Source organism: Colias eurytheme, chromosome 17 (genome assembly GCF_061535395.1).
Source record: "Colias eurytheme isolate Ceu_HAF_F1 chromosome 17, ilColEury1 Martin Lab GWU primary, whole genome shotgun sequence".
NCBI lineage: Eukaryota > Metazoa > Arthropoda > Insecta > Lepidoptera > Pieridae > Colias > Colias eurytheme.
The window spans coordinates 6,424,466-6,452,382 of NC_142996.1; the positions used below are offsets into that span (position 1 = coordinate 6,424,466).

Consider the following 27,917-nt stretch of genomic DNA (forward strand, 5'->3'; position numbering starts at 1 on the left):
ATATTATAAAGAGGAAAACTTTGTTTGTTTGTTTGTTTGATTGATTGTAATGAATAGGCTCATAAACTACTGGACCGATTTTAAAAATTCTTTCACCATTCGAAAGCTACATTATCCACGAGTAATATAGGCTATATATTATCACGCTAAGACCAACAGGAGCATAGCCACGCGGGTGAAACCGCGCGGCACAGCTTGTATACAATATTACAGAAATACGTTAGTCTAACACGCTCGTCGTTTCGCTCCTTGCTACCTATTTAAATATTTACACCAGCCGCTGCTGCAACTCGCTCGCTTCGCTCGCTCGGCTCGTGCGGTAGTTCAAAAATCAAAAGTTAACCTAAGATGCTCGTCGCTTTGCTCCTCGCTACCTATTTAAATATTTACACCGGCCGCTACTGCAACTCGCTCGCTTCGCTCGCTCGGCTCGTGCGGTAGTTCAAAAGTTAACCTAAGATGCTCGTCGCTTCGCTCCTCGCTACCTATTTGAATATTTACGCCGGCCACTGCCGCGACTCGCTCGCTTCGCTCGCTCAGCTCGTGCGGTAGTTCAAAAGACCAAGGGAGACGCCAAAAAATTCGAGTTATATAGAGTTTTCAACTTATAAAGGATTTCGACTTAGGCGGATTTTGATTGGACATAAAGAGTTTGAGGTTTATTCTTATAAATTATATTGAATTCACAAAATCATAATTGAACACCAATCAAGCAAACACGTGTTAACGTGAGTCATAGATTTATTATCGTATACTCCTAAAATGTTTTCTAAGAAACAATACTGTACTTACATTGTCGGCAAGTTCTTAAAGGCGGTAACTTATTTTTGTTCGAACAATAGAGGTAATAAATATAAATTCCTAATGTCGAAATCTCGAAACAGTCAGAAATTAATGACGCACATAGTATATACATATTATGACAGAGGTTAAGCTTAAATAACTTGAAAAATAAATAACATGATCTCGCCCACGTGTTGGTGTTTTAAAAAATTCAATCAAAAACTGAGGTTAACTTTAAATACAATTTTAGAAAAATAAATACCACAATCAACATTCAAGTATTAGAAAAAATTGATACCATAATTCCACCCACGTGTTAGTGTATTGAAAAATACAATCAAAAAGTGAGGTTAATCATAAATAACTTAGAAAAATAAATACCATTATTACACCTAAGTATTAGAAAAATAGATGTAATTACTTATTTACTTTTTTTAGAAATTCACTGGAATTAGAATTAAAACAAACCCTTTGATTTTGCTGATCACTTTAATATAACATGTATAATGTATATAGTCACTAGTACGGCGTAACGCAAAAATGTCACGAGTACGGCGTAACGCAAAAATGTCACGCGCGCGGCGTAACGCAAAAATGTTACACAAAATTTTTGTCCACCCCCGATAAAGAAGTTTCACTTCAAAAAACATAAGAACGTATTATATGTATTTATAGTTTTACGAATATTCACGATGTAAAGAAGAATATTACACCAAATAATAAGCAAAAAAGTATACTTAACAAGTTAACATGTTAAAATAAGAAGGCAATTAAAATCTAAATATTTTATAGAACTACGCAGTTGTATAATTAAAGCATACTAAAAAATAAATTAAAGCAAAATTATTGTCATAAGGTTAAAAGCAATTTGCATCAGTATACTTCATGAGTTCGAGACCTACGGTGGAGATAGAGCAGATAGGCATCTTAATACTATTATAAAGGCGAAAGTTTGTATGGATGTTTGTTACTCTTTCACGTAAAAACAACTGAACCGATTACAATGAAATTTAGCACACATATAGAGGGTAACTTGGATTAACACATAGGATAGGTTTTATCCCGGAAATCCCACGGAAACGGGAACTATGCGGGTTTTCCTTTGAAAACGCGGGCGAAGCCGCGGGCGGAAATCTAGTTTAAATATAAAGTTATTAAAAAGTAATATCGATTTTATTACCTCTTTTATTAGTTAAAGACATATGATCAGTAGAACAAGTAATCAGAATTAAATCAAAATAATATTATTAAGTTCACTAGTGTAGTGCATACCTACATGATACAATGCATACCTTCTACTTTTTCATATATAGAGATTTCAGAAATCAGATGTGTCGCGTAATTATGGGTATTATAGGTATTAATTTAATGAATTGTATTGTACAATGAACATGTATTCAGAAAACAATGGATTTATATTATAATTATTTGTAACTTTTCTTGGAGTGGGAGTCGAGCATGCTTCGGCACGAACTGGGCCACGCTCGCACCGGGGAAGGTACCACACCCTCACAGAATATCGGCGCCATAGTGACAGTTTACTGTCGCGTTCCGTACGGTGAGTGAGGGGTCCGGAGGCCCACATCCCTTCCTATCCCCTACCCATCCTCTCCTCCCCTATCCTTAATCCCTCCCATCCTCGCCCCTTTCTCCCTAATTCCTTCCAAATCCCTTAATCCTGGTAGGCAACAACCATAACCTCTGTTATGGTCTATGGGCGACGCAACCTGCTTACCACCAGGCAGTGCGTCCGCTCGTTTGCCTTCCCATAACATAAAAAAAAAAAAAACCTCTAGATAAAATAGAGCAACTTTACTAGAATTATAAAACTGTGTGTGGCAGTTTATCATTTGTTTCGCAGAAAAAATAGAAAGATAGATTGCATTACTAGTATATATATATACATAGTAATATTAAATTCAAGCGTTTTTTAATTTCTGTGTGAGTATAATATTCCTTGGCTTCTACGATTTTTCTTAGATCTAGATATTTATTTTAGTTTTTGAACATTCTATTTACTATTGGACTTTTATAAAGGCAAAATTATATAGGGACAGGCCTTCTACGAGAGGACATTAAAGTAAAATATATTATGTTAACACAAGCCGTTCGCCCAGCTCCGCCTGAGTAGGATTTGTTTTTTGTCAGTATTTTTATGTTTTAAAAGTTTTTATCTTAATCTAAGTGGAGACAAATTTAACCGTCCGAAAATCTTAACTTTCCTAATCCGTTCCGCCGTTTTATTACAATAGGTATTTTTACAATATCCGACTTTCTTTTTATGTAAGTATAGATACTTGTTTATTTACATTCGCATATGAAATGATGAAATATAATATACAAATTGGCATTAACAACGAAAATATATTTATTTTTTATCTAAAATACAACTTGAACTCTGAACCTCTTAGCATCAATGTCTCATCTCTCAAAAAGCTTTCATATGAACAGTGTGTATGTATCGAAGAATATAAAGTGAAGTCATACATAAACGTGTTTATTGGAAATGCTCTCAAACTTCGTTACGTTAGTTCTAGGTCTATTTTAGAATTTGTGCGTCAATGGTATTTATATATTTTGTTAATCCTTTGCACGAGAACCTATTAAGAGTCGAATCCTGAAAATTGGCAATTCTTGGAAGGGAAATTGAGTACGATATTGAAAGGACGAAATATACATTTTAAATAGATATTTATTTTGCATTTCCAAGCAGCGAATCGCCGTGTTTCCCCGCTGTTGTTTAAAATTATTCCATAAGAGCAGGGCATTTACTTCATATTAGTATGTATGCAGTACTTTTGCAAAGACTAAATTTAAAAAATGTGTGCGTGTACGAGTACACACGTAAGAAGTGAAACTTCTTTATGACCTTATTTTTCAAAAAATAATTTACTATCTACAGTAATATTATAAAGAGGAAATCTTTGTTTGTTTGTTTGTTTGATTGATTGTAATGAATAGGCTCATAAACTACTGGACCGATTTTAAAAATTCTTTCACCATTCGAAAGCTACATTATCCACGAGTAATATAGGCTATATATTATCACGCTAAGACCAACAGGAGCATAGCCACGCGGGTGAAACCGCGCGGCACAGCTTGTATACAATATTACAGAAATACGTTAGTCTAACACGCTCGTCGTTTCGCTCCTTGCTACCTATTTAAATATTTACACCAGCCGCTGCTGCAACTCGCTCGCTTCGCTCGCTCGGCTCGTGCGGTAGTTCAAAAATCAAAAGTTAACCTAAGATGCTCGTCGCTTTGCTCCTCGCTACCTATTTAAATATTTACACCGGCCGCTACTGCAACTCGCTCGCTTCGCTCGCTCGGCTCGTGCGGTAGTTCAAAAGTTAACCTAAGATGCTCGTCGCTTCGCTCCTCGCTACCTATTTGAATATTTACGCCGGCCACTGCCGCGACTCGCTCGCTTCGCTCGCTCAGCTCGTGCGGTAGTTCAAAAGACCAAGGGAGACGCCAAAAAATTCGAGTTATATAGAGTTTTCAACTTATAAAGGATTTCGACTTAGGCGGATTTTGATTGGACATAAAGAGTTTGAGGTTTATTCTTATAAATTATATTGAATTCACAAAATCATAATTGAACACCAATCAAGCAAACACGTGTTAACGTGAGTCATAGATTTATTATCGTATACTCCTAAAATGTTTTCTAAGAAACAATACTGTACTTACATTGTCGGCAAGTTCTTAAAGGCGGTAACTTATTTTTGTTCGAACAATAGAGGTAATAAATATAAATTCCTAATGTCGAAATCTCGAAACAGTCAGAAATTAATGACGCACATAGTATATACATATTATGACAGAGGTTAAGCTTAAATAACTTGAAAAATAAATAACATGATCTCGCCCACGTGTTGGTGTTTTAAAAAATTCAATCAAAAACTGAGGTTAACTTTAAATACAATTTTAGAAAAATAAATACCACAATCAACATTCAAGTATTAGAAAAAATTGATACCATAATTCCACCCACGTGTTAGTGTATTGAAAAATACAATCAAAAAGTGAGGTTAATCATAAATAACTTAGAAAAATAAATACCATTATTACACCTAAGTATTAGAAAAATAGATGTAATTACTTATTTACTTTTTTTAGAAATTCACTGGAATTAGAATTAAAACAAACCCTTTGATTTTGCTGATCACTTTAATATAACATGTATAATGTATATAGTCACGAGTACGGCGTAACGCAAAAATGTCACGAGTACGGCGTAACGCAAAAATGTCACGCGCGCGGCGTAACGCAAAAATGTTACACAAAATTTTTGTCCACCCCCGATAAAGAAGTTTCACTTCAAAAATGTACTAAAACTTCTTATCCGATAGATTGTTTTCGTATACAGTAACATGTATGCAACATTTTATTTAAATAATTACTAATGAAACTTTTACAGGTTTTACTCTGCTTTAATAATAAACCAACATAAAGCAAAAATATGAAACACTAGGCGCAGTACTGCATATGAGCAAAAAGCCTAACTAAATTAGGTCGAATTTCGTTGATGTAGGACAATGCGCAATTTAACTTTTTTTTTCTGTAGATTCCACTGCAGTAGCGGAACAGTGAAGCCAAAAGTCAGATGAGAAACAAATAGCGTTTCTTTCAGTTGGCAATGGTTGGAGCATTTATCATTCCCTAGGCACACCATGCGTTTTGCCATGGTCTTACCATAAAATTGTATAAAAATAAGTATACTTAGTTTGTGAAAAGCCTTGATGTTTATGTTATAAATTCTCGAACATCTTTTTCCGGGTCAGCTTGTATTATTAAAGTTAATATGAACTAGGTTAATGATAAAAAATTACAGAAGATATTTATTAGAATAGTTAGTTATCAATTCATTTTTGCAGTATTAAGTGTTTTAAATATGTAATGTTGCCTCATATCTAAGACTAAATTAATATTTCAGGCCCAATGTATTAAATATCCTGTTCATCTCCACTAAAAATGATGTATAACATTTCTAACATAATGTTTTTTTTCAGGTTCCAAAACAGGACACAACTTATGGTAACCCTATACAAGAATAAAATGGTACGCCAACTGCTCTACAGTTCTTATCTACATTAGTAATCCGTTTCACACTTAAGATATTAATGTATTCCGCTAAGAAAATACTTCTTGGAATATCTTGCATTCATATAAGTGTGCAAGTATTAAAATCATACAACTCTACTTATGTATGTTCTAATTGAATGTGATATGTTTCCTGTAGTTATACTATCAAATCAATGTTGTTTTAAAATAATATTTTATGTATACAGGAACATGCCACTAATCGTGAGTTTATTATCAGTGGCCATGATAGAATTTTCATTAGTATAACATTATACTTATATAATTGTATCTACATATTATATACCTTCCTATATTAGCGTCTCACTAACCTTCCAATGAAAGAATAACAGGTCCAATTGAATATTCTAAACAATTATAATTCATTAATATACGTCACAAAGGCTGTTAAGTCTGAGTTCACGAATATTCTCCTAGAATTTCTCAACAATTTGATATTCCAGACCCTAAGTACTTCTATTTCGAGAGGCGTCCGATTTGATTTAATAAAGTTCCGAAATAAATAGCCGTCAAGTCGAGTCGTCTTACGAGGAACGACTTAGAGAATAATATCCTCACTGGAGTACCGTCATTTGTTAAGCTGCTCTGGCACGTGTCCGCTAAAAATTAATTATTTATTGTCGTCGTTAATTCTGACGTAATTAAGAGATTTTATATTAAAGTATTTGGTAACCTTTTTCTATGGAAATGTATAAAGTATATGCTTACGGTGGTTATAGGTTGAGTCATTCTTATAAAAGTTATGAAACTATTGTCTGAAGTGGATTCATAGAGGCTTAGATTTTGGAATCGCTGTCGAACTTCACAAGAAAAAAAGAACTATATAAACATAATAGCACATTGGGTAAGATATCATAATGTAGAGCACATCCCTTTGAACAAAAATACCTTATGTTTTACAATATAAGTTAAATGTAATACGTATAACAAGAATAGGCTTTCTCGTACTGAGTAAATCCCTCTCTACCACAGAAGTTCAATGCAAAGTATTACCATAATAAATGCTAATGTGATTCGACTGTGTCATGCGAAGTGCCAATTCATCACCTCCCTCCACTTTGCATACAGAATCCAACCGATCTGGGATACTTTTAACGTTACCCCACCTTTACCATAATCATTCCTTTACTGAACACAAAAATAAAAAAAAGTTTAAATTATTTTTCTTATCATAATATAACACCACAAACTCGGTCACGAATAACATGGTTCTAGTATTCTATCTTTGGTCTTATCATAAAGAATAGTTACTACATATACATATTTAATTCTTTTCAACTTCCCATTGATTGTAATTTCTATCAATTAACCATCGCGAATGACGTATTAAGTGTGTGTTACATTTTCACTTGTCTTTGCAATGACAACAGTTAAATGCCAAACGTTTTTGCTGTAAACGCGAAAATTACACTTTCCACATGACAACAAAATTACTGATACTGCATTGAGAATGTAAATGTAAAAATATGCCGAGTATGCGACGGGACCATCGGATCGTTAATGTCGTCCTCTTTTATTTATTGCTTTACGTAACTAGTTCCAATAAACTTTAATACCCCTATGAATCTAAAACGAAATTACAACGTCAAGTATGTACAATACGATGAATGATATTTGAGATACGCTCATGGAAACATAGCATTCACCGAATTGTTTTCCACGGATCGGTCACGCGAGTTGGGTCTTTATAATCTGAGGAGGAGGGGTTATTTTTATGTGGTGTTGGGAGGCTGAAATTTAGCCGGATGTGAAATTTTCCACGAGCGCTCCAGGATCGTTCGGAATTGGCGGGTTTCGTTCATTCACGAATGTATTTTTGGCGAAGCGCACATGGGATTGGTGTCATCACCGTCACATGCTAGTGGGTGAGCGACCGCTAGATGCAAACAAACAACTGATCGATCCGTGTAGCCTTACCTCATGCATTTATTTGAAAAGATAAATAATAGTTAGATGTCAGCATTATTTATCAATATTTATAAATACCTTAAGAAACAGTAATATAAAAAGAACTGTACCTACATATTACAAATACAATTTTCATTATAATCAGAATTCCCGCAGAAAATTATCATAAATAAACACAATTGCAATGTAAAGTATGTAATGTTAAACGTTTAAATGGCATGTAAGTGACCTATGTCAACCATTCTAATGTTGGTAATACGTGTGTACCAACAAGCAAACTTATACCTACTTTTTAGGGTTCCGTAGCCAAAATGGCAAAAACGGAACCCTTATAGTTTCGTCATGTCCGTCTGTCCGTCTGTCCGTCTGTCCGTCTGTCACAGCCGATTTACTCGGAAACTATAAGTACTACAGTGATGAAATTTGATGGGAATATGTGTTGTATGAACCGCTACAAAAATATGACACTAAATAGTAAAAAAAAGAATTGGGGGTGGGGCCCCCCATACATGTAACTGAGGGATGAAATTTTTTTTTTCGATGTACATACCCGTGTGGGGTATCAATGGAAAGGTCTTTTAAAATGATATAAAGTTTTCTAAAAAACATTTTTCTTAAAGTGAACGGTTTTTGAGATATCAGCTCTCAAAGTCGTAAAAAGTATGTCCCCCCCCCTCTATTTTTATAACTACGGGGTATAAAATTCTAAAAAAAATAGAGGTGATGCATGCTAATTAACTCTTTCAACGATTTTTGGTTTGATCAAAGTATCTCTTATAGTTTTTGAGATAGGTTGATTTAACTGTAATTTATTATATTTGCTGCTACGGAACCCTTTGTGCGCGAGCCCGACTCGCACTTGGCCGGTTTTTTAACTTCATACACGTTCCCACTATTTGCCATAGAAAAGAATTTTACCGGAGATTGTCTTGAAACTGAAATTTTCACCCAACTTTAATATGAATCTTGTATATATGACATAAGCGCTTCAAAGTTAAACAAGGATTTAAGTTGGTGGCAAGACAAAAATTCTTTATTAAGAAGCCAGGAAAATCTTTTATATTATAAAACTTGGTTTTATATTTAACTATCAGTCTTGAAAGAAAAATATATTTTGTAGAGCGGTCAAATAAATTAGGCGATGAATTGTTTGAGAAACATTGGTGTACAATTCATTATTTCAAATGAAGCAAGCACATTTTCAGCTATTATGTTGACTTGAGTTCATACAGCGTACTCAAAATTAACATAATACTTCGAAATAAATATAAATTTAATCTTTATAAACATACAATTACCATCCTTCCTATATCACTATATCATTTTAACATTTAATAAACAGCCTAGTACATGTCAACTGAGTACGAACCGTCTGGAATACTAAATAGATTACCTAGACTCAGGGGAAATGGAGAGGTCAATGCCCTTTACCATAGTAACAACATCTTTAAGCAACAAGTCGACTAGAAACTTCAATAGTTTTGTCTAGCCTTTCTGAAATCTTATGGACCTATTGATGGCTGAGACTAAACATATTTATAGGAAAAACCATTTCATACTATTTATTCGCAATGTGATGTTATTCTTCTAATGTTTTACTCTAACAAGTTACTAAGTATACTTATATAAACTTGTTTAGTATCTAACAATAAAGCGACTAAGGCAGTTTTTTTTTATTAACCTTATATTTATTATACAGGTTTTTGTAACTTTGATGGGTCAGTTAAAAAACATGTGACTACGGAGAGTAGATAGGTAACTTTCACGAGGATTTCAAAAGGTATTATGTGTTTCTTTTTTGATGATTAGAATCTCGTTTTATGAATTAGGAACATAAAATTAAAAACTTTCTATTTTAAGTTTTAACTTTGTCATTATTTTTATTTAACTGTTTTTGTACTATACGTACATACATTTTGACTTTTCATAGGTTATTAATTGCCACTTTCTTGCTTCAAATTCAGATAATATATTATGTGATAAAACCTTAAACTAATAAATATGCAATGCAAAATCTCTATATATAAAAAAGAATCCATTTTTCCCTTGGTCACGGCATCACGCGTGACGGCGTGAACGGGTGGACCGATTTCGATAAATAATTTTACGAACCCTCAGGTAAAAACCTATGCTTCACCCTACACTGTATAAGTATGTAAATAAGGATCGTTGTGAAATACATATATAAAATAACAAAATAAAAGTCCTGAGATAATAAACCTAGGTATCTGTGTCGTAACGGGTGCTTAAAATTTGTTATCTATAAGGCAGTCGTAAAAACGATTCTATTATGCATGCGACGCCACGTGTTTCGAATAGATCCACCTATTGTTCCAACACTATGTAAGATAATAAAACAATGTTCATTAACCAAAACTCAAAATGATTTGTTTGCGAAAGGGATGGAAACGTAAAGTGAAGCATGTAAAAGATATAAGGTAAAGAATATAGTAATATACGTTTAGAAGAATCTAAATACATAGTAATAAGTAATAACTAATAATATTTACGGCTTACGCCCAACCAATATAATATATGATTTAGATATTGGTTAACAAAAAAAATATAATGCGTAAATCACAACCTGCATACTCACATATGTGAAGTGAAGATTTTGCAGGTGAAATGTAACTACATAATCAATGATCGTTGTACTCATTATTATCTAGATTCTATCGAGATTTTGAGTTAGATTATTATTTTAACATGTAATACGGATTTAATAAAATTGTTTCAGTGGGTTACAGCTAGGGACGTAACGATACGGATACCGATACCGATATATCGGCCGATATATCGGCAAGCCGATATATCGGTATCGCCGATAATAAATCAACCGATACCGATATTTTTTTATTAAATTCTTTCTTTTCTTTTATGTTTTTGCATTGTATTCATTCATATTGTTTTATTTCTGTTTCTGTAATAGTGTTAAGGAAGAGCGGAACCTCCTGACACAAGCATTTTATTTGCTTACTAGGAGTGTTCCAATAACAAATTTGTTTATGTAAAGGAAAGAAATAAATAATTTTGAATGTTTTTTAATTTTTAACGTGATAACGTTTTTAAAATCGTTTTAGTCGGGTGACATGTTCATAAACTTGTGTCACACCAAAACCTCACGAGCGCGATCGCAGGTATAACGAGAGAGAGACGGACCGATCTCCCGTTTCATCTCGAGCGCTGCCACTGCATTATGTTATCACGTAAACATCTCGATCGTAAACCTACTTTACAAACAACCAATTTTTTTGATATCAAATAATTCAAAAATCCGCGCCAAATGAACGATGCGGGAGGCCGCCCCCGCGTGCGCACTTTGTTTTCTGAAAAAACTCTACCAATATTATAGTAAACTTTTATTAGGTACTGATTGTATGTGTATTACTTAAAGTTTAACTGACTTCGTAAAATAATAATACTAAAATAAATGGTTTTGTTGTTTTTTGATTTGGCATTTTTATTTAAAAGAATACGAATAACAGTTGTCTCTGTTAAATGTTGGTAACTTTTTATGCATAATTCACTATTTATTTTTCTACCAAGCCATCGATATCGGTATCGGTATCGGTATCGCCGATACATTACTACAAATATCGGTATCGGTATCGTATCGGCAAAATCATGTATCGTTACATCCCTAGTTACAGCTACACTATAAAATAAATGTATCCAAAACAAACAAGACCTACACACATACATGAGCCTGTTTTCTTCAGTGAGTTGTGACGTCACTGGAATTCTACCAAACACTGGGCCACTCCGCACCCGGCCGCCGCGTGAACTCACATTTATTTGGAAACATTTCCCGTAGTATTTTGTCATCATTGATCGCATGCGCCTGTCTATGTATTGAGACTAGCTTTTTACCGTGGCTTCGGCTGCGTTGTCAAAGGAAGTTTCTGTGGGATATAAAGATTGGGCGTGTATTTCAAAGATGCCTCTCTAGCTCTCTGGAGAGTTAGAATCTCCAGACACAAAAATCATATGGTAAAATATCTCCGTTGCAACGTGAAAGAAAAAAAACAAACACACATATTTTATGATAAGGAGGTACTTATTAATTTGTATATCTATTAATGCATAGCATAACTATATGTTTTAAATTTATCAAATAATAATGATTTGTTAAGGTACCTATAAAGTATAAATAATTTTATACGTATATGAAAACGTATACTTAGGTAGAGACGTAGGTACTTCAGAGATCAATGGAAAGAAGCTTTGTTAAATATACATACATTGCCTCATCTCCAGAAATTCTTATTTAAGTGGGCGTAACATACGATACACGATTTTTTGATTAGATTACGAATCGCCACAAAAAGCTTCTAGAAAAGCTTATACATGAATCTGAATTTCATTATTCCGTAACGATATATTTTTAATGTTTCTTCGTATGTAAAAGGACAAGAATAATATTTGAAGCATTTAATCACAGAAACCCGAATGCTCATTCCACACCGAGGAATGTAAAGCGTTGTTGTTATCTCATAAAGAGAAATGACATTACATCTAACTTTGTAAACATTTGTTTTCTAATATTTAATTCGCCTTCGTATGTTGCTTTGATGTAGAAAGTCTTTATGAAAATGTGTCGTAATTTTTCAAAAATAACTTTTCCATGTTTGCACTGTTTATATTATAATATTATTGGACCATATTTGAATAAGGAGTTCCATATTTTATAGAACAATCATCCTAAATAACCATTAAGTGTACAACTTCTAATTAAGTCTACCAATTTTCTCCTAATATAAGAGATGTAAATCTAAATAAATATTATCCCAACGCTAACAAGTAATTTACCAGAATATATTAATATAAAGCTATATATTTAGCGTACACAAGCGAACATCTAAACCGTAGCCAATAAAAGTTTTGTGCGAGCAACTTTACCGCTCGCCACAAAGGTAAAACTTTGATATAGCTAATCAAGGAGATATACAACCTTCTACTGGCTGCTGTACAGCTAATTATTCTTTATTGTATTATTTTTCCCGCTTTATTTAAACCCAGTGTCCTATATGTTACACGTTTTATGTGCGGCTCTGGTCACTTCGTGAGGTCAAAAGGTACCTATGCAATTATGCGGTTTATTGCGTCTCATTACAAAGCTTTTGCTTTTAATTTAACTTATTAAATATTGTAAGATATAATAAGACATTTTTTTCGTATATTTTAATGCGAACAATAATTTACAAACGATTTAATTCATGAGTTACGTACAAAAAGTTAAAAGCGTATTTCATTTAAATTTGATATTGTTTCGTAATACTATTACATTTTTTGTCGAGAATAAAAGAATGAAACGAAACGAAACGAAAACAATCAACTGAAAATTGCCGTTTTGGGTAGAAACAGCCAACGATAGGACATTAGTCGACAAATTTTCCTCAAACTTAATAGTTTATTGTCCTCGTTGTAATTTTCAACATTAAGCGAAAAAACATTTTCCTCTTCCTTTATCCCTCTTGTGCCGTTTATAAATGAAAAAGTATCAAAAGCATTTGAAACACATAACGTGATGTGTTGAAATAAATCACATTTCGAATGCATTAAAGGGATTGGATTTATGAGTAAGATTGAAGCCTGCAACAGCGGGAAAATATGGAGCAGTTTTTATGAAAATCTCCGAGCTTCGAGAGAAAACCACGGGGCGTGGGTAGTAAATTATGAAACGAGTGGCTTTTCCATAGATAGATTTATTCCCAAACATACAATTAACGTAGATAGTGTAGCGATATCGAAGATATACGAGTATTGTGGTTACAAATTGGGCCATTATTAAGTTTAATGACACACCGCATGTGTTCTTACTCCGACAATAAACAGAGAGGAAGATAATAATTTATCCATGTACATTGTAAGACAGGACATAAAGGAGAGATGATATAACTGTATTGAATTAGTGTAGAACTAGACGTTGCATGCGGCGTCGTCTGTTTATACGTGTACTAATAATATAAAATTAATATAAACAGGATATCGGGATGTCACAAGTTAACTCTTTAGCTGGTGAATTAACTCTCAGTTACTTTCAAAGTTCATTATACTTCCGATCAGATCCTTCTTCTGAAAAATGTACCTGCTATAAAATTTTCAATAAACACGAGACCAAACTTAAAGTTCAGACTCTCAGTTTTAGCATAACATTTCAAAAAACCCATAAGATATCAGTAAAATAAAAACATCAGAAACACATAAGTAAATGTCTACGTCGTAATTCTATAGTCTAATCTACATTTTCCTCATAAAGATACTCTTGGGAAATATAACAAACTACAATACCTAGTAATATCAAGTTCATAAGTAATAAAATATTCATAAAAGTGTATGTGAAGTGAAATTTTTCCATGTCATTGTGGAAAGACCAGTGAATCGCGTGGAATTTGAAAGGGTCGTGAGATTTATACTCAGCTTAGTGCTCGATTACTTTGCAGAAATATATTATATGTGTGACGATAGTGGGGACAATTTTTCGCTTTGTCGTTGTAGTACAGTTATTGGCAAATAAGTCGCTTTGAAAATATGGGAATACCTATATTGTTAGAAGATTGGAAGTCTAATTATACGATTATATACTTAATTTAGCTTTAGATCTATATCTTACTGGGTAAATCCAACACAATACCTACTGTAGCTAACTTCTGGAACCTTATGGACAATTTACGTTAAATAAACAAATACATTCCTATACACGTATCGTTATCTAATTCCAGTGAATCTAACCGTTGAATTTCCTCCATATGGTGTTTATTACCAGCCTTCAAATCACACTATGTCTAAAGGCTAGCACACATTACATGCGGGTCGCATAACGTGTGACATTGGCCGCAAAATCGCTACTCTGTGCCCCATTGATCTATGGTAATTCATACGCAAATGTTTTACAATGTACAACGGGCCTTAGGGTGAAGCCCTGAATATGTATCCCATCTCTGGCAGGTGTATATGCCATCTGTTCGATGATCGATCTTTTGTAAAGCAGCGACAGCTACGTACGGTACGAAACGATGCGGGAACATTTGTTGTAAAAGGTGGTAAAATTATGTCATATTGCAAGTTGCATATAGTTATCATAATACGATGATAATATTATATTAATATTATTCAAAAAATAGAAGTGACGTAAAAATGAAAATATCTTTCAGAAGTTATTGCTCTCGGCGTAAAGATGAACCACAGTTGAACTCTAACTCACGCAGAAAACCGATTAAACCATCTGCATGCAATAAACAACCGCTGTACCAATAAGCCCTTACTTAATGCCTCGTAATCTATGATAATATTAAAACACAATATCACCAACATTGCCAGAACTGCAAGGCAAGCAGTTTTAAACACATTTGTCCAATGGCGTAGCGATATCGGGTTATATCGTTTACTTTTATTGCCTCTATTATTGTCGTGCGATCTGAAATTTACAATGAGACGAAGTACTTAATGTTAAGTGTTATTTTTCTTTAAGACGACACTATTATATTGATACAAGGCTCGCTCAAGCTTGAACAATTTCATTACGACGATAACCTTATTTCATGTTTACCCTATTAAATGTGGGCGATTAAAGAAGAAATAATCAGAACAACTATATTCATTAGCATAATTTTAGTCACATTACAAGGAAAGTATCTGTCTTACTTATAATATTAGTAAAATTGCGATATAATATCCCGGCAACGAATTTTCTTTTTTTCATTCCAATAAAACAAAAAGTACATAATAGCATAAGCATAGTTTTATTTACCCTTCACTTATGTGATCTATTAGTTATTACTAATTAGAATAAACGTAGATACCTACGAAGCATTTTTTTTTAAATTTAGAAATGAAGCTTAAAATCTACAAAGACACTGACTAAAATGATATCATTTTCTTTGAGGTCACTGTGTACAAGTATCGACCACGTGTAGCTAGAAAGTTTTTTTTTTATGAGACAGCAAAGCAAACGGGAATATTTATCAGCCATCGCCAATACGTAGCTTACGTAATAAAGGCTGTAGTCAAGTGCAACTGTATGGATAGAACCAAGATAGGAATCTGAAGTACGAATACTACTAAAAAAAGTGTGTGTTCCGAGCACACGTGTCATAAGTGAAACTTCTTTAGCAAGATTCAAAAATACCAAACTCATCGCCTTACTCCATGACGTGACGGATTGCCATGACGCGACCTTGGAATTTTACTCTCACGCGCCTGAAGAAATTTCACTTCAAAAATTGGATTAAACTGATGTAATAAGTAATAACCAATATGAAGTACTAATACTGATTTAAAATATTACGCGTAAATATTTTAATACATATTCATCATCTCTGGAGATATCTACATGTGAGTATAAAATCTACAAAGTAAGGATACTGTTACTTTGAATTATATTTTTCAGTTATAAAACTTGTAGTCAATGGTATTAAAATATTACGTGTTTCATGAATAAAGGAATTTTAATAGGGAAAACACAGAAATGTAATTTGAAATTCCTAATACAATTTCACAGGGCTTTTCGTTACGTCATTAACATCCATACTAATATTATAAATATTATATAAGTATTATAAATACGAAAGTAATTCTGTCTGTCTGTCTGTGACTCAATCACGCCTAAACTACTGAACCAATTTGCATGAAATTTGGTATGGAGATATTTTGATACCCGAGAAAGGACATAGGCTACCTTTTATTGCGAAATATGTACCACGGGCGAAGCCGGGAGGGACCTCAAACTCAAACTCAAACATTTATTTATTCAATTAGACTTCTTCTAGAAGCACTTTTGAAACGTCATAGGTACATATTTTTAACATTTACCACCGATTCGGAAAGCAGTATCTACGGAGAAGGATCGGCAAGAAACTCCATAGTTGCTCTTTTTAATCATGTCAGTTTTACAATTTAATTTTACAAATTACATATGTAACATCATAATTTATAGTGATATGCCAAAGAACCTCTAGTTTAATATAATTTCTAAAATAAGGCGCGAATTAACAGCATTTTATATTACAGTCACAATAGAATTGGTATTCTTATAACCGTACTCCGCAATAAAATGTATAACAAAATTATATTCATGAGCGACAAGACATTAATTGGAATCATGTACCATATATATAAATTTATATCATGTACCATTGTAATTCATATACTAACCATAATCACGTCTTACAAAAACAAAACAATGCCTTAAAGAACGTTGAGGCCTGGCTAAAAACAAAACTGGGAGAGTAAATGTAAATTATATGAATTTGTTACGTTGGAAATAAGGTGCTTTCCGAGAATTTATGCTGTCTTTATTTCAAGAGAACAATTAAATGGGATGCCGTGCTAAATTAAAACGTCTTAGGAATTTAGTCCCATAAGAATTTACGCACAATACTTATTCGTTCATTAACAAAGTTCCTTTATGCATATAATTATCGTAAAATTATATTTATAAAGGGAATTCGAGTTTGTGTTAACCGAGTTTCTAGAATGTTCTTATTTATGGATGAAACAATAAGGATAATCTTTAAGTACCTATATCATGATGATCGATGATAACAGCACTTTCGCTGATGAAAAACTTCACATAATATAATTCCTCATAACTCCTCTTAAATATTTGTATAAAGTATTTTAGGTAACGAGTTTAATTTTATTAAAATGAAAATTAGTTATAATATATTATTATCTACTGAGAAACACAATAGATCGCAATATTAAACGTTTAAATTTTCTGCCTAACCATAGTAGGTAACAAGTCTATTTTAAAATTGTGAAATTAATTTTCATTTAACTCGAACAAAAAACGTAAGTACGTAATACTTGTATACGTAGTATATTATTATTAGTCTGTGGTAATACGTTTACATTTTTCTAATATAAGAAAAAAATGCAATGTTTTAACTTTTAATATTAATGACGTACTTTTGTTCAACTTTGTTCCCACTGTGAACGTCGCATACATTATTTTTAATTATATATAAAACATTGTGTTTTAAAATCGTGTTATACTTAAGTAATTTAAATTTCAAACAAATTATACTTTCAGAAATAAATCACGCCAATAAATTATGTCTTAAATTCTCATGTAGGTACTTTATATAAAACACATTAATCACAAGAATCCCAAGCGGTTATCATTTATCTATCTCTAGCTAACACGCAAATATTTTATCAATTAATCAAACAAGGGTCACCTTCTCGAATTTACGCGAAACTTGATTGATTAAACCACAGAATTATCCATTACCGTGCTTGTCAAGTTGTGGCAACTACGGTAAACAAAAACAAGACAAACCTTGAAAATGATACCACTATCCTTCCTTTGTTCTGCCTATTATCTTATATCTAACAATATAATATTTTTTCAGACAAGTTTCTATTTATTATTATTCCATCAATCAATTATTATTGTTGATCTCACATTATATTAGAAATCATGAGTGAAAAAAGTGCTAGCAAATAGGTCTTGATAAACATAACCATAAGAAAATTGGGTATACCCAGCGACACAGTAAGTATCGATTTGTAATCAGAGCGTTTACGAAAACATCGAAATACAATACATACACAATATGAATGTCCTAATTTGATATTTTAATGAGTTTCCTCAGAAGTAAACACGTAGGTGTTCAAATACTGTCTTCATTGTGTATCAAATAGAAATCTACTTTATACTTACCTAACTAATTTATATGAGACGAGAAATTTGACTTTATTACGTCGAAGATTCGTGGAGCAGTAATAATTTTAAATAAGTAATGTAAGATACGATAAACAAAGCTTCTCTAAATTATTCATTTATTGTGGCGGTAGAAGTTACAATTCTAAATATAAATTAGAACACAGAAGAGAGTTTATAAATGGATAATTTGTTGTTCCAGTTTAGTTTCGAAAATTCAACAATGTACGTAATCTAGATAACCAAATTAACCGCAGTAACAGTAGATGAGCGTAATAAAGCGATGATAAACCAAATTAACATTCAGCTCATAATAACGATGCTATCCGTCATAAGGGCCCATTACGGTCTATTAGGATTAAAAGGCAACGTAATGAAAACCATTAATAATCGAGGTATTCCCGTAATAGGCGTATTTCAGTTGACGATCCGTGGGTCAGACGTGTTTTCATTGACTTCATACAACCGCCGCTACATAATTAAAACTTTTAATAATGGATTCGTGCTTGTATTACGACGCAGTTTTAAATTAATCATATGAAATTGATTATAAGATAACTTTATAGAGTACTTTGCGATTTATGATAGGCAGTAAAATATAGGTAGAGCGGTGTCTAAAATCATTATCTAGAGTTCAAAAGGAAAGTTTTTTGCAGTGCATTATGGCACCATAATATAGAATCAGCTACGGCCTACGAAACATAAAACCATACCATACTATACAACCAGAGGAATCTTACAATAAAAATTTGCTCTACCATTCTATATTATGTGTAGCATGCAATCGATTTATATAGATTTAGAAGAATAAATTTCAAAATCTGAAAGCATATTAAATAATTATACATTACAAATTACAATATCCCTATAAAATCACAATAAACTATTTACCAGCTGTCAAGATAATCTGTTCAAATTTATATATCTAGACGATATAATTTAAATTTGTAAGTAATATCTTCGAACTATCCATAAGACTATTTTATATACCGTCTTTATAATCCGAACATAAAAGTAATTCCATACACTCACAACCAATTATTATTCAGCCGTTGCATATAAAATCAAGAAGCAATTATATTTTTATTGCACCCTTCCATTGCAACCGCCTATATAATTTGAGTTAAATTATCAGATATATTTATAGCAGAGCTATGACGGACAGAACAGAATATGACGGTAATAAAGCGGTGTTTCATTGCATGAAACTCGTAACCTATGCCTAGGAAATGCATTTACAGATTAAACCTACGGACTAAACCCACAATACTGCAGTATAGGATTTTATGAATCATGAAATGCTCTCTGGGAAACCATCGCTTTATTACCAGTGTGTTATTTATTGCATCACCGCTTTAAGGAAATCGTAAAACTGATTATTTACTCGAAACGAACTATTTACTTTGATGTATGTTTTTTTAGGTTGATGTATAATATGTTTATCTGATATTTACGAAATTATATTTCGATTTTGAAGTTACCACTTCCAGTATTATTTATTATCTTTTTTGTATTATCAAAGAATTAAGAAACCATCGAAATCTGACTCGTGGTTTCATACGATCATTATGGTACCGTATCATTGGTAATAAAAATATATTTTACTGGCCGAATGGATTTGCTATACTTAATACCATTTATATTTAGTTGAAGATAAAGATCAAATATATAGATAGAGATCAATTTACCAGAATATTGAAAATTCACAAAAAAATATCTCTTCCTCAAAGTAGCTAGTTGACATTGGCGGAGTCATTTTCAAATCTCAAGGTCAAGTTTTAATTTGAAAGCAGGACAACCTCGAGTATTTATAAAGTTCCAAGTGTCTTTTATTGTAAAATGGTATAGGTACTTATCACATTATTTTCGCTCTAACTACTTTAAATAAATAATTATTTGTCGACTCCATGGTACAAGAGTAGAGCGGCATTTTAGAACTGAGATTTGAGGTTCATTATACATTTTCATTCCCAGTGGAGACTTCCAAAAAAATCACTTTCTGTACAGAAAAGCATATTGTTATCATAATATAAAAAATGGGATATTTAAAAGTTGATGTATGCTCTAAGATGCTCTATGACTATCGATCTATGAAATAATTACGATTTTTACAATTTGCTACAATTACTGAATTTATTTACCCACCAAGACTTGTCATAATATAAAGCGTATATAATATCTACATTCTACAGGCCACAGGCCACATATTAAGTACATAAAAATAAATAACCTCCGGTTAGCAAAAGCTTTACCTTAGCGTTTTGTTATAACATACATCTATCTATAACACTACCAATATTAAATGTACATATTCAATACATAACATACATAAACTGATATCCACACTATTTACCTGGTTTCCTGCGCACGCGCCACTGCACCGGCTGCGGCGCCGGGCTGCCCGCGCCCGACGACGCCAGCTTGATGCCGTCCTGTAATAGTTTAATGTTATTATAATACACATGTATATTTTGATGTATACTAATATAATAAACCTGAAGAGTTTGTTTGTTTGTTTGAACGCGCTAATCTCAGGAACTACTAAAGGAAAAATTATTTCGGTGTTAGATAGTCCATTTATCTAGGAAGGCTTATAAGCTATATATTATCATCACGCTAAGACCAACAGGAGTAAAGCCGCAGGGCACAGCTAGTAGTTTTATATTATTAGACATGGATATTAATATGAATAGAAAATCGAAATATCTGGAATACATACACATGTATAGATTGCTGCTATTTAAATATCGCATAGATAATGCATGCATCATACATCATAAGCACTTATGCAGGCAATCTGCAGTAGGTACTAATATTTTAGAGGAAAGATTTTTGATTTGTTTGTTACGATATATCTAGTCAAAAACAAATGGATCGATTTAAACCTTATTTAACTTTGTTCCTATAACATCGAGCAATGCGGCTAAAAATAAAGGCGTATTCAAGGATTAAAATTATGTCTGTTTTTTCCTGTAAGTCTTAGCTTAAGTATGTAGGTACTTCCCGAATCCGGGATAATTAAAAATGAGAAAATGTAAAAGGGGAGTGGATATTTGTTACCCATTTATTTTACATACCTTGTTATCAGTTATGGCTGAGAAATACTAACATAATTTGTAACATAGATAAATAGATTTATAAATGCGAAAGTTTGTGAGGATGTGTGTGTGTTTGTTACTCTTTCACGCAAATACTACTAAATCGATTACAATGACATTTAGCACACATATAGAGGGTAACTTGTATTACACATAGGATAGCTTTTATCCCGGAAATCCCACGGGAACGGGAACTATGTGAGTTTTTCTTTGAAAACGCGGGCGAAGCCGCGGGCGGAAATCTAATAGATTAATTATAAGATTATAAGAGTACCAGATGGTACAGCACAATATAGGCTACCTATTTGATTATTCAGCTAATATAGGATAGAAGCCAGGACCAAAAGTAAGTAATATTCTGAAGTTATTGAAAAATATATCTCATTTACTTTATTTTAAACATAAATATTTTCATTGGTGTTAAATATTAAACTCTATTTCAAAAAATATTTCATGAAAAGCTTCAAAAAAAATTAAATAGAACGACATCTATCATATTTAGAAGAGAACTCTAAATAGCACCTCATAGCGTAAAGTCGCCATGACATGCTGCTACGTAGTAATGTTACACCATACCACTAGATGGCGTTTATATAAATATTATCTTTTAATAAAAACGTACAACGTATAATTTAGTTTATTATGAAATTAATTTAACAAATAGTACAAGAGTTTCATATATTATAAATTATAATGAATGTAATTTTTATTAATCTTTCTAAAAGATGGTGTAAACATAAATTTATTTAGATTTTTACGTCTGCTAATTTGAATAAAACAATTTTGAAGACAGTGTACCTAATGTAAAATTTTCCGTAGGTACCTAAGTATATTTTGTATATAATTTATAATCTATAATAATATAAAAATAAATCAAAATGTGTCGGTAAGCGAACTCGACGATTTCGTTACTACTTTTTAAAATTCTTTAACGAGGATGGTTTTTACTTCTTATAAATATACCTACCTATATGTAGAGAAAAAGTAAACATGTACCACGGGAAAAGCCGGGGCGGACCAAATATGTGTGTACTTATAAATCAACCAAATGAAAAGTTATATCTATCTACGTATTTATTCCACTCCGATTTGATTAGTTATGTAAAATAGTTAGTTAATTGGTTCACACGATAGAGTAGTTAAGATTACTATCGCATTCCGATCTAATTAACGCAATTCCGTTTATTGTTTTCCCTCATTTAAATTCATTTATAATTACAAGTTTATACCATTTTACACTGAGAAAATAGTGACTAATACTTATTATTTTTCGTTTTCTAGAGCTGGTATTAATAGCTTATTATAGCCATTATTATAGCATAATATTAGTCATATACCTATGTTTTTGTTCACTAAATCAACAGTACCTACCTATAATAATTATATAATAATATTATAAAGCTAAAGAGTTTGTTTGTTTGCTTGAATGCGCTAATCTCAGGAACTACTGGTCCGATTTGAAAAAATTTTTCGGTGTTAGTTGGCCCATTTTTCGAGAAGGGCTATATATAGGCTATGCGTAATATATAGGTAATGCGGGTAAAACCGCGGGGCACAGATAGCTATTCCTATATAATGTAAGTCGACATGCTAGTATAATATTGTGAAATTCAGTCGCAGGTAATTTATTTTAAATTATGTCTGGTGTATAAAATATACATAAATAAATAATTCAGAAGATCCGTAAGTTTCAGTTTGAGTTTGCTTTGCATAAACGGGTAATTTTATAACATGTAATATTTTGTTTTTAAATTTTATACACACGCCACGTTTACAGTTTGTTCATGTTTCCCAAAAAAAAAACAAATATTTTAAACAAAATACTGGAAAATTTAATGATTACAAAGGGCTCTACTACAAATATTGTAATAGAACCTCGAATTAGTTTTCATATTATCGGTACCTACTCTTATATTTTATTCATAAAAAATATAGGTATTAGGTTCATTATTATTTTAACAAACAATAATATGTAGGTACCTACACTGTATGAAAACTTTAAGCCAAACAAAACTTTTGTAACTAAAACAAATTTCAGCTCCGAATAAGTGGGTGCTTGTTACCGCTACGGTTTTCTGTTTAATATTTTAATAAGTTTGTTTATTTTACAACAGGTTCTACTGAAGGTATTTTGTTTTAAACAGCAAATGTTATCAATCTACTTATAATTGCATTTTTTAAAGTTATTTTATAGCAGAGATTTATGTTTATTAAAAACTAGTTTTTCACCCGCATAGTCTTAGGAAATTCTAAAGTGAATGAAAAAAAATGCTCCCTTACTATATGAAAATTGAAAAGCAATAAAAGAAACAAAGACTTTCTTATATTTTATTATACTAAGGATCAAATTTAACTTAAGCATGTAATTTACTTCAAGATATTAACGCAAGGTTTCGGGCTTGAAAAGAGAGGTTTTATGTACTTTTCTTTGTCAGTTTCTCGTTAAAATCTTTTTAATTAGAATTCTGTTTGTCTTAGCAACATTATGAGATGAGAATCTCTATTTTATTTTTAGATCGCGAGGGAGTTTTACCTAAGATGGAATAGATAGTAAAAACTAAAAATATAATTATGTAGAGGTGAATAATTATAAGATAATTCATATTTAAGTAATATGGTTTCACTATAAATTAATATGAGGTTGAATCTAGAATAAATTCCACAAAAAGATTAAGCATCAAAAATTATGAGTAGGTAGGTAGGTAACCTACAAAACTACTTATACCTATATACAATGTTGTAAGACACTGTATAAGTACGTTTCTTATTTCAATTTCCTCCTTGACTTTTGCATTTTTCCTTTATAAAAGATTGCTATTCTCCAATATCTGATATATAAAAGGTTATTTTCTCACGTGGGTGTGCCTCGCTAGCAACTGTGCTTTCAATATGATTGATTGATGAGACTAAGGAAATTTCATGCCCATTATAATATGTATTAAAATAATATTCATTGTTTGGAAACAAAACGGTCATTATATTTAGAAATTTTAATGATTACAATGAACATTTGTTACGTAAAGTTGGAACCATTTATTTAACAATGCGAAGAGACGTGACAGCTCAGTCTGCCAATGACACTGCTCTTGTAAAGTAATACAAAGAACTCACGTTTTAAACGTATTTAGAAAATTATTAATTTATCAAGGTCCAATATGAGTGGACAGTAAATAAAACTGGGCTTAGAGATTAGATAGATAGATTAGACCGCCTCCTTGGTACAGTGGTTGGGGCTTGAGCGTAGAACCGAGGGGTCCTGGGTTCGATTGCCGGTGGAGACGAAGAAAAAAAAATTTCTCGGTCTGGCAGGACACAGAAGGCTGATCACCTACTTGTCCCTAAAGAAAATCGATCAGTGAAACAGATGTATGAATATGCATCTGCCCCTTACCCCACTACGGGGACACGGGACTTCACACTAGAGATTAGATAACCATTTAAATGGGCTAAAGCCCAAAAAAAACAAACTAAGTTCATTCAGAGCATTTACCTACGTTGGATGCATTTAGATCTTACAGTATAAGGAAGTGAAGTTCTATCTAGGAAAAACAAGACCTTTATAATAACTGATCGTTCCAATAGGTATGTGCCGATATGCAAACGACTATCAAAAAACCCTTATTTTTCCTTCCTCGAACATTAATGCATTAAATGCAGTAAGTACATAATCAAAATTCAATACCAACAGTTCTAGAATCTGTCTGCGTTTTTGATACACTTCCAAACAAAAAGATTCTGCGTTTCGGTGCCTACTTCGTTTAATATTCACGTCGCATTTTTGGCGGTAAAATTTTAAGTGTTCCCCGTTCCGTGGGCTGAATTTTTGCATTGTGTTAGACGTACTCTGAATATCTATACGAGACAATGCACACGATTATTGTCGCTTGGTCATCGGGGTCACGAGGCCAGTTTTTCAAATGGTGCACAAATTGCACAATTTTATGTAATCTTTCTGTGGAACGGTTGTTGCCATGTTGGTCAATCTGTTTAAATATTATAAAGGACTGTCTGTATAGAGTTATAGACGCGAATAATCAGAAACTCTACTGCTCTAGTATTTGCAAATTTGGCGGTTAAGTTCAAAAGCTAAAGATTAATTTTTCATCTAGAAGCATTAATAGCTGCATGACTCAGTTTCTTTCATTAAACAATCATACATACGTACATGAGTTCATGGCGTCAAATTGTTCGTACCTATTAATAACCCGAAATTCCAAACCGCAACCTCGTTTAATGTACCTACTACCTAACCTAATTTTCACACTGAATTCCGCATCTCGAATTAAGTCATACTTATATTGTACCTTTGTATTTGGTTGGATAGCTATTTTTTTTTTCGAACTAGGTAGGTACTTCATATGTTATTAGCGGGTACAAAAAAGCAAACTCTTAATACCTAGGTACTTGCAATTGATGGTGAACTGAAATAAACTCTCATCATAATATACTGCGTAAAATGAAAGACGTAAATATTGTCTTGCTTGCGAAGTCATACATTTCACCGTTTCTTAAATATTCCACTAAAAATATATTTTATTTATTACCGAAAATAAGCTAAATATAAATACTTACGTACTATTCGTACTTGTTCAATAACAAATTCAAAATGCTATTTTCATTTTATTGAAGTCCAATTTTATCGTCAATAGAAATGTACCTATTGAATATAAAACGTATTGAATTAACTAACCGTAAAGTAATAAAGCAACAATGTTCAATACAAAATACGAGCAAAACAGTCTGTTCCTAAAGTAACAATTTAAACAAAATATCCCTTAAATTGAAGTAATAACCGTAAAATTGGGTAATAAAAGAGATAGTACCCAGGTAAACATGGCTGGGAAGGCAATTTTCTTTATATTCAGTCGATACTCAGGTGGGGGAGACAAGTCTCAAAATATATTTCAATATTTCAGCCTCTCCTTTATAGTCTATAGAAATTCAAGTGGGTGAAAATTAAGTCTCTTAAATTATATTACATAGTTATTTACTTAATTTAGTTAGAAGTTACAGCTCTATAATGAAAGTTTGTTTCAAATTTAAATACAAATTTAGTAGCTTTATTATCAGGCACAATATAATTTTCATGAAAATGTACTCAAATGCAAATATTAGCAGAATATTTTTAACGCTCATATTTTGATGTTTCTAAAGTCGAAATGTATGAAAGTAGAACTTTAGGAAAACACTTCCTAAATTGTTTATCTACTCATTCCGGAACGAAACATCAAATCAATCAATGTACGCGCGCAATTATTAATTCATCACTGTCATGTTTCTTTAGCAATTTGTAGCGTAAAAATGTTTCCCGTTGATGTAGACAGTTAAAAAAAAAGCATACCTACATAATATAATGTAAGCACAGAATGTAAGTATAAACATTACAGTACATTTACATGGACTTTTTATACTGAAACGCGACGATGAGAAACCATCAACATTTCATTCGACATTATCCATAACAGAACTTGGCTGTTCCTATTGTCAGCCCAAAATGATTATGCCGTTTTCTTGAAGCGTCATAAATTTCATATTGTGTTTGAAATATTTAATATTATGGACAAAGGAACGCTTTTTCATTTAAAATGGCTAATTATAGACAGCTCGTGAAAATTAATTATTATTATTATATATGACGGTGTGTGTGTGTGAAGTGTATTGGTACCTACTACCTACATACATAGGTACTTATATATCTCTTTTAGCTATTATTTTAAGGAAGAAATCTATGTTATCCACTGTATACAGACTAATAATTATGCTATTAAAGCTAGTCGTAAACTAAATAAATCTAGATTCTAACCAGAAAGGTACCAGATAAACGGATCGCGTGGGTCGTTTCCTTAAGACGCAGATTGCATGTTTGTGATTACAAGCAATATAAACGTAGATCAACAAAGTAGGGCATTAACACAATACATGTAATAGGCACAAATTACGTGTGTACATAGAAGGCAATAGCGATGGAAATTCCCTGTTCAACTGCGTAAAATCATCGGAAATCAGGAGTCATTGAATAAATGATTAATCGAAGATATAATTAGTTTTTTGTTAGTTTTTATTTTATTACACACATAATGCCTCCCTTTATACAGCTAACACTTATCCTTTGCCTGAGGGGTCGCCTGGTAGAGATCACTCTGAAGTGATAAGGCCATATGAGCTGTATGAAAATTGTTATTTTCTTTTCCATTTTATAAAAGTATCTATAATAAAAGTGTTAATTAAATAAATAATTTTGTGTCTTTAATGATTTATCGATATATCGAATATCTATGTGAATATGGAAAAGTTTGAAAACAATCTCTTAAATAAACCTCTCTATGGAATTCCGAAGATTGATAAGATCCCAT

General features: G+C 32.3%; 2 protein-coding genes across 4 annotated transcripts in view; one reads left to right on the forward strand and one right to left on the reverse strand.

Moving 5' to 3' along the window:
- Positions 1 to 27,917, forward strand: part of LOC149901268 (glutathione S-transferase 2-like) — a 279,112-nt gene that overhangs the window by 134,063 nt on the left and 117,132 nt on the right. The gene's annotated exons all lie outside the window — the stretch shown is intronic.
- The window catches only part of Pde11 (Phosphodiesterase 11), a 193,616-nt gene that overhangs the window by 115,071 nt on the left and 50,628 nt on the right, over positions 1 to 27,917 (reverse strand). For all 3 annotated transcript variants that reach the window (XM_090111838.1, XM_090111837.1, XM_090111839.1), the window contains exon 2: positions 20,820 to 20,898. The gene's annotated coding sequence lies outside the window, so the exon portion shown is untranslated. The remainder of the gene's footprint in view (positions 1 to 20,819; positions 20,899 to 27,917) is intronic.